The sequence below is a fragment of the Lathyrus oleraceus genome, unplaced genomic scaffold (assembly GCF_024323335.1).
Source record: "Lathyrus oleraceus cultivar Zhongwan6 unplaced genomic scaffold, CAAS_Psat_ZW6_1.0 chrUn0492, whole genome shotgun sequence".
Lineage (NCBI taxonomy): Eukaryota > Viridiplantae > Streptophyta > Magnoliopsida > Fabales > Fabaceae > Lathyrus > Lathyrus oleraceus.
This window is the reverse complement of record NW_026112883.1, coordinates 45,973-55,469: the sequence shown is the minus strand read 5'-3', so window position 1 is coordinate 55,469 and position 9,497 is coordinate 45,973. Positions and strand designations below refer to the sequence as shown.

The window sequence follows — 9,497 nt, the reverse complement described above, 5'->3', positions numbered from 1 at the left end:
GTGCATTAGTGCTGGTATGATCGCACCTGATATCTCATGCGCTTTGATTGTATATATTTTATTTCTTTCACTTATTAACGGCAAAACAAACATAATTAACGCTGAAATGCTTGTCTTCTCCTACTTTTTCCGACTCTTTTACGCCGATTAACAGAAATAAAAAGAAGTATTTAAAAAATCGCAAAAAAAGAGGTGCAACACAAGGACTTCCCAGGAGTCACCCATCCTAGTACTACTCTCGCCCAAGCACGCTTAACTGCGGAGTTCTGATGGGATCCGGTGCATTAGTGCTGGTATGATCGCACCTGATATCTCATGCGCTTTGATTGTATATATTTTATTTCTTTCACTTATTAACGGCAAAACAAACATAATTAACGCTGAAATGCTTGTCTTCTCCTACTTTTTCCGACTCTTTTACGCCGATTAACAGAAATAAAAAGAAGTATTTAAAAAATCGCAAAAAAAGAGGTGCAACACAAGGACTTCCCAGGAGGTCACCCATCCTAGTACTACTCTCGCCCAAGCACGCTTAACTGCGGAGTTCTGATGGGATCCGGTGCATTAGTGCTGGTATGATCGCACCTGATATCTCATGCGCTTTGATTGTATATATTTTATTTCTTTCACTTATTAACGGCAAAACAAACATAATTAACGCTGAAATGCTTGTCTTCTCCTACTTTTTCCGACTCTTTTACGCCGATTAACAGAAATAAAAAGAAGTATTTAAAAAATCGCAAAAAAAGAGGTGCAACACAAGGACTTCCCAGGAGGTCACCCATCCTAGTACTACTCTCGCCCAAGCACGCTTAACTGCGGAGTTCTGATGGGATCCGGTGCATTAGTGCTGGTATGATCGCACCTGATATCTCATGCGCTTTGATTGTATATATTTTATTTCTTTCACTTATTAACGGCAAAACAAACATAATTAACGCTGAAATGCTTGTCTTCTCCTACTTTTTCCGACTCTTTTACGCCGATTAACAGAAACAAAAAGAAGTACTTAAAAACTCGCAAAAAAAAGAGTGCAACACAGGACTTCCCAGGAGGTCACCCATCCTAGTACTACTCTCGCCCAAGCACGCTTAACTGCGGAGTTCTGATGGGATCCGGTGCATTAGTGCTGGTATGATCGCACCTGATATCTCATGCACTTTGATTGTATATATTTTATTTCTTTCACTTATTAACGGCAAAACAACATAATTACACGCCCAGGAGGTCACCCATCCTAGTACTACTCTCGCCCAAGCACGCTTAACTGCGGAGTTCTGATGGGATCCGGTGCATTAGTGCTGGTATGATCGCACCTGATATCTCATGCGCTTTGATTGTATATATTTTATTTCTTTCACTTATTAACGGCAAAACAAACATAATTAACGCTGAAATGCTTGTCTTCTCCTACTTTTTCCGACTCTTTTTACGCCGATTAACAGAAATAAAAGAATATTTAAAAAATCGCAAAAAAAGAGGTGCAACACAAGGACTTCCCAGGAGGTCACCCATCCTAGTACTACTCTCGCCCAAGCACGCTTAACTGCGGAGTTCTGATGGGATCCGGTGCATTAGTGCTGGTATGATCGCACCTGATATCTCATGCGCTTTGATTGTATATATTTTATTTCTTTCACTTATTAACGGCAAAACAAACATAATTAACGCTGAAATGCTTGTCTTCTCCTACTTTTTCCGACTCTTTTACGCCGATTAACAGAAATAAAAAGAAGTATTTAAAAAATCGCAAAAAAAGAGGTGCAACACAAGGACTTCCCAGGAGGTCACCCATCCTAGTACTACTCTCGGGCCCAAGCCACGCTTAACTGCGAGTTCTGATGGGATCCGTGCATTAGTGCTGGTATGATCGCACCTGATATCTCATGCGCTTTGATTGTATATATTTTATTTCTTTCACTTATTAACGGCAAAACAAACATAATTAACGCTGAAATGCTTGTCTTCTCCTACTTTTTCCGACTCTTTTACGCCGATTAACAGAAATAAAAAGAAGTATTTAAAAAATCGCAAAAAAAGAGGTGCAACACAAGGACTTCCCAGGAGGTCACCCATCCTAGTACTACTCTCGCCCAAGCACGCTTAACTGCGGAGTTCTGATGGGATCCGGTGCATTAGTGCTGGTATGATCGCACCTGATATCTCATGCGCTTTGATTGTATATATTTTATTTCTTTCACTTATTACGGCAAACAAACATAATTAACGCTGAAATGCTTGTCTTCTCCTACTTTTCCCGACTCTTTTACGCCGATTAACAGAAATAAAAGGAAGTATTTTAAAAAATCGCAAAAAAAGAGGTGCAACACAAGGACTTCCCAGGAGGTCACCCATCCTAGTACTACTCTCGCCCAAGCACGCTTAACTGCGGAGTTCTGATGGGATCCGGTGCATTAGTACTGGTATGATCGCACCTGATATCTCATGCGCTTTGATTGTATATATTTTATTTCTTTCACTTATTAACGGCAAAACAAACATAATTAACGCTGAAATGCTTGTCTTCTCCTACTTTTTCCGACTCTTTTACGCCGATTAACAGAAATAAAAAGAAGTATTAAAAAATCGCAAAAAAGAGGTGTGCCACAAGGACTTCCCAGGAGGTCACCCATCCTAGTACTACTCCTCGCCCAAGCACGCTTAACTGCGGAGTTCTGATGGATCCGGGCATTAGTGCTGGTATGATCGCACCTGATATCTCATGCGCTTTGATTGTATATATTTTATTTTTTCACTTATTACGGCAAAAACAAACATAATTACCGCTGAAATGCTTGTCTTCTCCTACTTTTTCCGACTCTTTTACGCCGATTAACAGAAATAAAAAGAAGTATTTAAAAAATCGCAAAAAAAGAGGTGCAACACAAGGACTTCCCAGGAGGTCACCCATCCTAGTACTACTCTCTCCCAAGCACGCTTAACTGCGGAGTTCTGATGGGATCCGGTGCATTAGTGCTGGTATGATCGCACCTGATATCTCATGCGCTTTGATTGTATATATTTTATTTCTTTCACTTATTAACGGCAAAACAAACATAATTAACGCTGAAATGCTTGTCTTCTCCTACTTTTCCGACTCTTTTACGCCGATTAACAGAACAAAAGAAGTACTTAAAAACTCGCAAAAAAATAGGTGCAACACAAGGACTTCCCAGGAGGTCACCCATCCTAGTACTACTCTCGCCCAAGCACGCTTAACTGCGGAGTTCTGATGGGATCCGGTGCATTAGTGCTGGTATGATCGCTCACCTGATATCTCATGCCTTTGATTGTATATATTTTATTTCTTTCACTTATTAACGGTCAAAACAACATACTTAACGCGCTGAAATGCTTGTCTTCTCCTACTTTTCCGACTCTTTTTACGCGCGATTAACAGACACAAAAAAGAAGTATTTAAAAATCTAAAACAGCAATAAAACGAGGTGCAACAAAGACTTCCGGCCCAGGAGGGTACACCCTCCTAGTACTACTCTCCCGCCCAAGCACGCTTAAACTGCGGAGTTCTGATGGGATCCGGTGCATTAGTGCTGGTATGATCGCACCTGATATCTCATGCGCTTTGATTGTATATATTTTATTTCTTTCACTTATTACGGCAAACAAACATAATTAACGCTGAAATGCTTGTCTTCTCCTACTTTTTCCGACTCTTTTACGCCGATTAACAGAATAAAAAGAAGTATTTAAAAATCGCAAAAAAAGAGGTGCAACACAAGGACTTCCCAGGAGGTCACCCCCTAGTACTACTCTCGCCCAGTACTCTCGCATCACGCTTAACTGCGGAGTTCTGATGGAATCCGGTGCATTAGTGCTGGTATGATCGCACCTGATATCTCATGCGCTTTGATTGTATATATTTTATTTCTTTCACTTATTAACGGCAAAAACAACATAATTAACGCTGAAATGCTTGTCTTCTCCTACTTTTTTCCGACTCTTTTACGCCGATTAACAGAAATAAAAAGAAGTATTTAAAAAATCGCAAAAAAAGAGGTGCAACACAAGGACTTCCCAGGAGGTCACCCATCCTAGTACTACTCTCGCCCAAGCACGCTTAACTGCGAAGTTCTGATGGGATCCGGTGCATTAGTGCTGGTATGATCGCACCTGATATCTCATGCGCTTTGATTGTATATATTTTATTTCTTTCACTTATTAACGGCAAAACAAACATAATTAACGCTGAAATGCTTGTCTTCTCCTACTTTTTCCGACTCTTTTTACGCCGATTAACAGAAATAAAAGAAGTATTTAAAAATCGCAAAAAAAGAGGTGCAACACAAGGACTTCCCAAGAGGTCACCCATCCTAGTACTACTCTCGCCCAAGCACGCTTAACTGCGGAGTTCTGATGGGATCCGGTGCATTAGTGCTGGTATGATCGCACCTGATATCTCATGCGCTTTGATTGTATATATTTTATTTCTTTCACTTATTAACGGCAAAACAACATAATTAACGCTGAAATGCTTGTCTTCTCCTACTTTTTCCGACTCTTTTACGCCGATTAACAGAAATAAAAAGAAGTATTTAAAAAATCGCAAAAAAGAGGTGCAACACAAGGACTTCCCAGGAGGTCACCCATCCTAGTACTACTCTCGCCCAAGCACGCTTAACTGCGGAGTTCTGATGGGATCCGGTGCATTAGTGCTGTATGATCGCACCTGATATCTCATGCGCTTTGATTGTATATATTTTATTTCTTTCACTTATTAACGGCAAAACAAACATAATTAACGCTGAAATTCTTGTCTTCTCCTACTTTTTCCGACTCTTTTACGCCGATTAACAGAAATAAAAAGAAGTATTTAAAAAATCGCAAAAAAGAGGTGCAACACAAGGACTTCCCAGGAGGTCACCCATCCTAGTACTACTCTCTCGCCCAAGCACGCTTAACTGCGGAGTTCTGATGGGATCCGGTGCATTAGTGCTGGTATGATCGCACCTGATATCTCATGCGCTTTGATTGTATATATTTTATTTCTTTCACTTATTACGGCAAAACAAACATAATTAACGCTGAAATGCTTGTCTTCTCCTACTTTTTTTCCGACTCTTTTACGCCGATTAACAAAATAAAAAAGTATTTAAAAATCGCAAAAAAGAGGTGCAACACAAGACTTCCCAGGAGGTCACCCATCCTAGTACTACTCTCGCCCAAGCACGCTTAACTGCGGTTTCTGATGGGATCCGGTGCATTAGTGCTGGTATGATCGCACCTGATATCTCATGCGCTTTGATTGTATATATTTTATTTCTTTCACTTATTAACGGCAAAACAAGCATAATTAACGCTGAAATGCTTGTCTTCTCCTACTTTTTCCGACTCTTTTACGCCGATTAACAGAAATAAAAAGAAGTATTTAAAAATCGCAAAAAGAGGTGCAACACAAGGACTTCCCAGGAGGTCACCCATCCTAGTACTACTCTCTCCCAAGCACGCTTACTGCGGAGTTCTGATGGGATCCGGTGCATTAGTGCTGGTATGATCGCACCTGATATCTCATGCGCTTTGATTGTATATATTTTATTTCTTTCACTTATTAACGGCAAAACAAACATAATTAACGCTGAAATGCTTGTCTTCTCCTACTTTTCCGACTCTTTTACGCCGATTAACAGAAATAAAAGAAGTATTAAAAATCGCAAAAAAAGAGTGCAACACAAGGACTTCCCAGGAGGTCACCCATCCTAGTACTACTCTCGCCCAAGCCGCTTAACTGCGGAGTTCTGATGGGATCCGTGCATTAGTGCTGGTATGATCGCACCTGATATCTCATGCGCTTTGATTGTATATATTTTATTTCTTTCACTTATTAACGGCAAAACAAACATAATTAACGCTGAAATGCTTGTCTTCTCCTACTTTTTCCGACTCTTTTACGCCGATTAACAGAATAAAAAGAAGTATTTAAAAAATCGCAAAAAAGAGGTGCAACACAAGGACTTCCCAGGAGGTCACCCATCCTAGTACTACTCTCGCCCAAGCACCTTAACTGCGGAGTTCTGATGGGATCCGGTGCATTAGTGCTGGTATGATCGCACCTGATATCTCATGCGCTTTGATTGTATATATTTTATTTCTTTCACTTATTAACGGCAAAACAAACATAATAACGCTGAAATGCTTGTCTTCTCCTACTTTTTCCGACTCTTTTACGCCGATTAACAGAAATAAAAAGAAGTATTTAAAAATCGCAAAAAAAGAGGTGCAACACAAGGACTTCCCAGGAGGTCACCCATCCTAGTACTACTCTCGCCCAAGCACGCTTAACTGCGGAGTTCTGATGGGATCCGGTGCATTAGTGCTGGTATGATCGCACCTGATATCTCATGCGCTTTGATTGTATATATTTTATTTCTTTCACTTATTAACGGCAAAACAAACATAATTAACGCTGAAATGCTTGTCTTCTCCTACTTTTTTTCCGACTCTTTTACGCCGATTAACAGAAATAAAAGGTAGTAAAAAATCGCAAAAAAGAGGTGCACACAAGGACTTCCCAGAGGTCACCCATCCTAGTACTACTCTCGCCCAAGCACGCTTAACTGCGGAGTTCTGATGGGATCCGGTGCATTAGTGCTGGTATGATCGCACCTGATATCTCATGCGCTTTGATTGTATATATTTTATTTCTTTCACTTATTACGGCAAAACAAACATAATTAACGCTGAAATGCTTGTCTTCTCCTACTTTTTCCGACTCTTTTACGCCGATTAACAGAAATACAAAGAAGTATTTAAAAATCGCAAAAAAGAGGTGCAACACAAGGACTTCCCAGAGGTCACCCATCCTAGTACTACTCTCGCCCAAGCACGCTTAACTGCGGAGTTCTGATGGGATCCGGTGCATTAGTGCTGGTATGATCGCACCCTGATATCTCATGCGCTTTGATTGTATATATTTTATTTCTTTCACTTATTAACGGCAAAACAAACATAATTAACGCTGAAATGCTTGTCTTCTCCTACTTTTTCCGACTCTTTACGCCGATTAACAAAAATAAAAAGAAGTATTAAAAAATCGCAAAAAAAGAGGTGCAACACAAGGACTTCCCAGGAGGTCACCCATCCTAGTACTACTCTCGCCCAAGCACGCTTAACTGCGGAGTTCTGATGGGATCCGGTGCATTAGTGCTGGTATGATCGCACCTGATATCTCATGCGCTTTGATTGTATATATTATTTCTTTCACTTATTAACGGCAAAACAAACATAATTAACGCTGAAATGCTTGTCTTCTCCTACTTTTTTCCGACTCTTTTACGCCGATTAAACATAAAAAAGAAGTATTTAAAAAATCGCAAAAAAGAGGTGCAACACAAGGACTTCCCAGAGGTCACCCATCCTAGTACTACTCTCGCCCAAGCACGCTTAACTGCGGAGTTCTGATGGGATCCGGTGCATTAGTGCTGGTATGATCGCACCTGATATCTCATGCGCTTTGATTGTATATATTTTATTTCTTTCACTTATTAACGGCAAAAAACATAATTAACGCTGAAATGCTTGTCTTCTCCTACTTTTTCCGACTCTTTTACGCCGATTAACAGAAATAAAAGAAGTATTTAAAAAATCGCAAAAAAGAGGTGCAACACAAGGACTTCCCAGGAGGTCACCCATCCTAGTACTACCTCGCCCAAGCACGCTTAACTGCGGAGTTTCTGGATGGGATCCGGTGCATTAGTGCTGGTATGATCGCACCTGATATCTCATGCGCTTTGATTGTATATATTTTATTTCTTTCACTTATTAACGGCAAAACAAACATAATTAACGCTGAAATGCTTGTCTTCTCCTACTTTTTCCGACTCTTTTACGCCGATTAACAGAAACAAAAAAGATTACTTAAAAACGCAAAAAAAGAGGTGCAACACAAGGACTTCCCAGGAGGTCACCCATCCTAGTACTACTCTCGCCCAAGCACGCTTAACTGCGGAGTTCTGATGGGATCCGGTGCATTAGTGCTGGTATGATCGCACCTGATATCTCATGCGCTTTGATTGTATATATTTTATTTCTTTCACTTATTAACGGCAAAACAACATAATTAACGCTGAAATGCTTGTCTTCTCCTACTTTTTTCCGACTCTTTAACGCCGATTAACAAACAAAAAGAAGTATTTAAAAAATCGCAAAAAAGAGGTGCAACACAAGGACTTCCCAGAGGTCACCCATCCTAGTACTACTCTCGCCCAAGCACGCTTAACTGCGGAGTTCTGATGGGATCCGGTGCATTAGTGCTGGTATGATCGCACCTGATATCTCATGCCTTTGATTGTATATATTTTTATTTCTTTCACTTATTAACGGCAAACAAACATAATTAACGCTGAAATGCTTTCTTCTCCTACTTTTTCCGACTCTTTTACGCCGATTAACAGAATAAAAGAAGTATTTAAAAAATCGCAAAAAAAGGTGCAACACTTAACTGCGGAGTTCTGATGGGATCCTGTGCATTAGTGCTGGTATGATCGCACCTGATATCTCATGCGCTTTGATTGTATATATTTTATTTCTTTCACTTATTAACGGCAAAACAAACATAATTAACGCTAAATGCTTGTCTTCTCCTACTTTTTTCCGACTCTTTTACGCCGATTAACAGAAATAAAAAGAAGTATTTAAAAACTAAAAAATCGCAAAAAGAGGTGCAACACAAGGACTTCCCAGGAGGTCACCCATCCTAGTACTACTCTCGCCCAGCACGCTTAACTGCGGAGTTCTGATGGGATCCGGTGCATTAGTGCTGGTATGATCGCACCTGATATCTCATCATGCGCTTTGATTGTATATATTTATTTCTTTCACTTATTAACGGCAACAAACATAATTAACGCTGAAATGCTTGTCTTCTCCTACTTTTTCCGACTCTTTTACGCCGATTAACAGAAATAAAAAAAGTATTTAAAATCGCAAAAAAAGAGGTGCAACACAAGGACTTCCCAGGAGGTCACCCATCCTAGTACTACTCTCTCGCCCAAGCACGCTTACTGCGGAGTTCTGATGGGATCCGGTGCATTAGTGCTGGTATGATCGCACCTGATATCTCATGCGCTTTGATTGTATATATTTTATTTCTTTCACTTATTAACGGCAAAACAAACATAATTAACGCTGAAATGCTTGTCTTCTCCTACTTTTTTTCCGACTCTTTTACGCCGATTAACAGAAATAAAAAGAAGTATTTAAAAAATCGCAAAAAAAGAGGTGCAACACAAGGACTTCCCAGGAGGTCACCCATCCTAGTACTACTCTCGCCCAAGCACGCTTAACTGCGGAGTTCTGATGGGATCCGGTGCATTAGTGCTGGTATGATCGCACCTGATATCTCATGCGCTTTGATTGTATATATTTTATTTCTTTCACTTATTAACGGCAAAACAAACATAATAACGCTGAATGCTTGTCTTCTCCTACTTTTTCCCGACTCTTTTACGCCGATTAACAGAAACAAAAAAGTATTTAAAAAA

General features: G+C 40.1%; 28 non-coding genes and 5 pseudogenes across 28 annotated transcripts; all 33 read right to left on the bottom strand.

The window, feature by feature from the left end:
- Positions 1 to 189: 189 nt before the first annotated feature.
- LOC127114404 (5S ribosomal RNA) lies at positions 190 to 307 on the bottom strand. Its single transcript, XR_007800287.1, has one exon. It is a non-coding gene; the product is annotated as a 5S ribosomal RNA (ribosomal RNA).
- A 161-nt stretch (positions 308 to 468) lies between these two features.
- On the bottom strand, positions 469 to 587 carry LOC127114339 (5S ribosomal RNA). Its single transcript, XR_007800224.1, has one exon. It is a non-coding gene; the product is annotated as a 5S ribosomal RNA (ribosomal RNA).
- A 161-nt stretch (positions 588 to 748) lies between these two features.
- Positions 749 to 867, bottom strand: LOC127114338 (5S ribosomal RNA). The gene has a single exon (XR_007800223.1). It is a non-coding gene; the product is annotated as a 5S ribosomal RNA (ribosomal RNA).
- A 161-nt stretch (positions 868 to 1,028) lies between these two features.
- Positions 1,029 to 1,146, bottom strand: LOC127114371 (5S ribosomal RNA). The gene has a single exon (XR_007800254.1). It is a non-coding gene; the product is annotated as a 5S ribosomal RNA (ribosomal RNA).
- Positions 1,147 to 1,195: 49 nt separating this feature from the next.
- LOC127114444 (uncharacterized) lies at positions 1,196 to 1,318 on the bottom strand (annotated as a pseudogene).
- A 160-nt stretch (positions 1,319 to 1,478) lies between these two features.
- Positions 1,479 to 1,597, bottom strand: LOC127114337 (5S ribosomal RNA). Its single transcript, XR_007800222.1, has one exon. It is a non-coding gene; the product is annotated as a 5S ribosomal RNA (ribosomal RNA).
- A 161-nt stretch (positions 1,598 to 1,758) lies between these two features.
- LOC127114445 (uncharacterized) lies at positions 1,759 to 1,878 on the bottom strand (annotated as a pseudogene).
- A 161-nt stretch (positions 1,879 to 2,039) lies between these two features.
- LOC127114336 (5S ribosomal RNA) lies at positions 2,040 to 2,158 on the bottom strand. The gene has a single exon (XR_007800221.1). It is a non-coding gene; the product is annotated as a 5S ribosomal RNA (ribosomal RNA).
- Positions 2,159 to 2,318: 160 nt separating this feature from the next.
- On the bottom strand, positions 2,319 to 2,437 carry LOC127114348 (5S ribosomal RNA). The gene has a single exon (XR_007800232.1). It is a non-coding gene; the product is annotated as a 5S ribosomal RNA (ribosomal RNA).
- A 159-nt stretch (positions 2,438 to 2,596) lies between these two features.
- LOC127114441 (uncharacterized) lies at positions 2,597 to 2,714 on the bottom strand (annotated as a pseudogene).
- Positions 2,715 to 2,874: 160 nt separating this feature from the next.
- Positions 2,875 to 2,993, bottom strand: LOC127114369 (5S ribosomal RNA). The gene has a single exon (XR_007800252.1). It is a non-coding gene; the product is annotated as a 5S ribosomal RNA (ribosomal RNA).
- A 158-nt stretch (positions 2,994 to 3,151) lies between these two features.
- On the bottom strand, positions 3,152 to 3,270 carry LOC127114387 (5S ribosomal RNA). Its single transcript, XR_007800270.1, has one exon. It is a non-coding gene; the product is annotated as a 5S ribosomal RNA (ribosomal RNA).
- Positions 3,271 to 3,443: 173 nt separating this feature from the next.
- On the bottom strand, positions 3,444 to 3,568 carry LOC127114450 (uncharacterized; annotated as a pseudogene).
- A 157-nt stretch (positions 3,569 to 3,725) lies between these two features.
- On the bottom strand, positions 3,726 to 3,852 carry LOC127114440 (uncharacterized; annotated as a pseudogene).
- A 162-nt stretch (positions 3,853 to 4,014) lies between these two features.
- LOC127114354 (5S ribosomal RNA) lies at positions 4,015 to 4,133 on the bottom strand. Its single transcript, XR_007800238.1, has one exon. It is a non-coding gene; the product is annotated as a 5S ribosomal RNA (ribosomal RNA).
- Positions 4,134 to 4,293: 160 nt separating this feature from the next.
- On the bottom strand, positions 4,294 to 4,412 carry LOC127114342 (5S ribosomal RNA). The gene has a single exon (XR_007800227.1). It is a non-coding gene; the product is annotated as a 5S ribosomal RNA (ribosomal RNA).
- Positions 4,413 to 4,571: 159 nt separating this feature from the next.
- Positions 4,572 to 4,689, bottom strand: LOC127114415 (5S ribosomal RNA). The gene has a single exon (XR_007800297.1). It is a non-coding gene; the product is annotated as a 5S ribosomal RNA (ribosomal RNA).
- Positions 4,690 to 4,849: 160 nt separating this feature from the next.
- Positions 4,850 to 4,970, bottom strand: LOC127114386 (5S ribosomal RNA). The gene has a single exon (XR_007800269.1). It is a non-coding gene; the product is annotated as a 5S ribosomal RNA (ribosomal RNA).
- A 157-nt stretch (positions 4,971 to 5,127) lies between these two features.
- On the bottom strand, positions 5,128 to 5,244 carry LOC127114429 (5S ribosomal RNA). Its single transcript, XR_007800310.1, has one exon. It is a non-coding gene; the product is annotated as a 5S ribosomal RNA (ribosomal RNA).
- A 158-nt stretch (positions 5,245 to 5,402) lies between these two features.
- Positions 5,403 to 5,520, bottom strand: LOC127114426 (5S ribosomal RNA). Its single transcript, XR_007800307.1, has one exon. It is a non-coding gene; the product is annotated as a 5S ribosomal RNA (ribosomal RNA).
- Positions 5,521 to 5,676: 156 nt separating this feature from the next.
- On the bottom strand, positions 5,677 to 5,793 carry LOC127114438 (5S ribosomal RNA). Its single transcript, XR_007800318.1, has one exon. It is a non-coding gene; the product is annotated as a 5S ribosomal RNA (ribosomal RNA).
- A 159-nt stretch (positions 5,794 to 5,952) lies between these two features.
- LOC127114388 (5S ribosomal RNA) lies at positions 5,953 to 6,070 on the bottom strand. The gene has a single exon (XR_007800271.1). It is a non-coding gene; the product is annotated as a 5S ribosomal RNA (ribosomal RNA).
- Positions 6,071 to 6,229: 159 nt separating this feature from the next.
- Positions 6,230 to 6,348, bottom strand: LOC127114335 (5S ribosomal RNA). The gene has a single exon (XR_007800220.1). It is a non-coding gene; the product is annotated as a 5S ribosomal RNA (ribosomal RNA).
- Positions 6,349 to 6,506: 158 nt separating this feature from the next.
- On the bottom strand, positions 6,507 to 6,623 carry LOC127114427 (5S ribosomal RNA). The gene has a single exon (XR_007800308.1). It is a non-coding gene; the product is annotated as a 5S ribosomal RNA (ribosomal RNA).
- A 158-nt stretch (positions 6,624 to 6,781) lies between these two features.
- LOC127114403 (5S ribosomal RNA) lies at positions 6,782 to 6,899 on the bottom strand. The gene has a single exon (XR_007800286.1). It is a non-coding gene; the product is annotated as a 5S ribosomal RNA (ribosomal RNA).
- A 160-nt stretch (positions 6,900 to 7,059) lies between these two features.
- LOC127114334 (5S ribosomal RNA) lies at positions 7,060 to 7,178 on the bottom strand. Its single transcript, XR_007800219.1, has one exon. It is a non-coding gene; the product is annotated as a 5S ribosomal RNA (ribosomal RNA).
- Positions 7,179 to 7,335: 157 nt separating this feature from the next.
- On the bottom strand, positions 7,336 to 7,453 carry LOC127114377 (5S ribosomal RNA). The gene has a single exon (XR_007800260.1). It is a non-coding gene; the product is annotated as a 5S ribosomal RNA (ribosomal RNA).
- Positions 7,454 to 7,610: 157 nt separating this feature from the next.
- On the bottom strand, positions 7,611 to 7,730 carry LOC127114416 (5S ribosomal RNA). Its single transcript, XR_007800298.1, has one exon. It is a non-coding gene; the product is annotated as a 5S ribosomal RNA (ribosomal RNA).
- Positions 7,731 to 7,889: 159 nt separating this feature from the next.
- On the bottom strand, positions 7,890 to 8,008 carry LOC127114333 (5S ribosomal RNA). Its single transcript, XR_007800218.1, has one exon. It is a non-coding gene; the product is annotated as a 5S ribosomal RNA (ribosomal RNA).
- A 158-nt stretch (positions 8,009 to 8,166) lies between these two features.
- LOC127114376 (5S ribosomal RNA) lies at positions 8,167 to 8,284 on the bottom strand. Its single transcript, XR_007800259.1, has one exon. It is a non-coding gene; the product is annotated as a 5S ribosomal RNA (ribosomal RNA).
- A 388-nt stretch (positions 8,285 to 8,672) lies between these two features.
- On the bottom strand, positions 8,673 to 8,790 carry LOC127114397 (5S ribosomal RNA). The gene has a single exon (XR_007800280.1). It is a non-coding gene; the product is annotated as a 5S ribosomal RNA (ribosomal RNA).
- Positions 8,791 to 8,948: 158 nt separating this feature from the next.
- On the bottom strand, positions 8,949 to 9,068 carry LOC127114430 (5S ribosomal RNA). The gene has a single exon (XR_007800311.1). It is a non-coding gene; the product is annotated as a 5S ribosomal RNA (ribosomal RNA).
- Positions 9,069 to 9,231: 163 nt separating this feature from the next.
- Positions 9,232 to 9,350, bottom strand: LOC127114331 (5S ribosomal RNA). Its single transcript, XR_007800216.1, has one exon. It is a non-coding gene; the product is annotated as a 5S ribosomal RNA (ribosomal RNA).
- Positions 9,351 to 9,497: the final 147 nt, after the last annotated feature.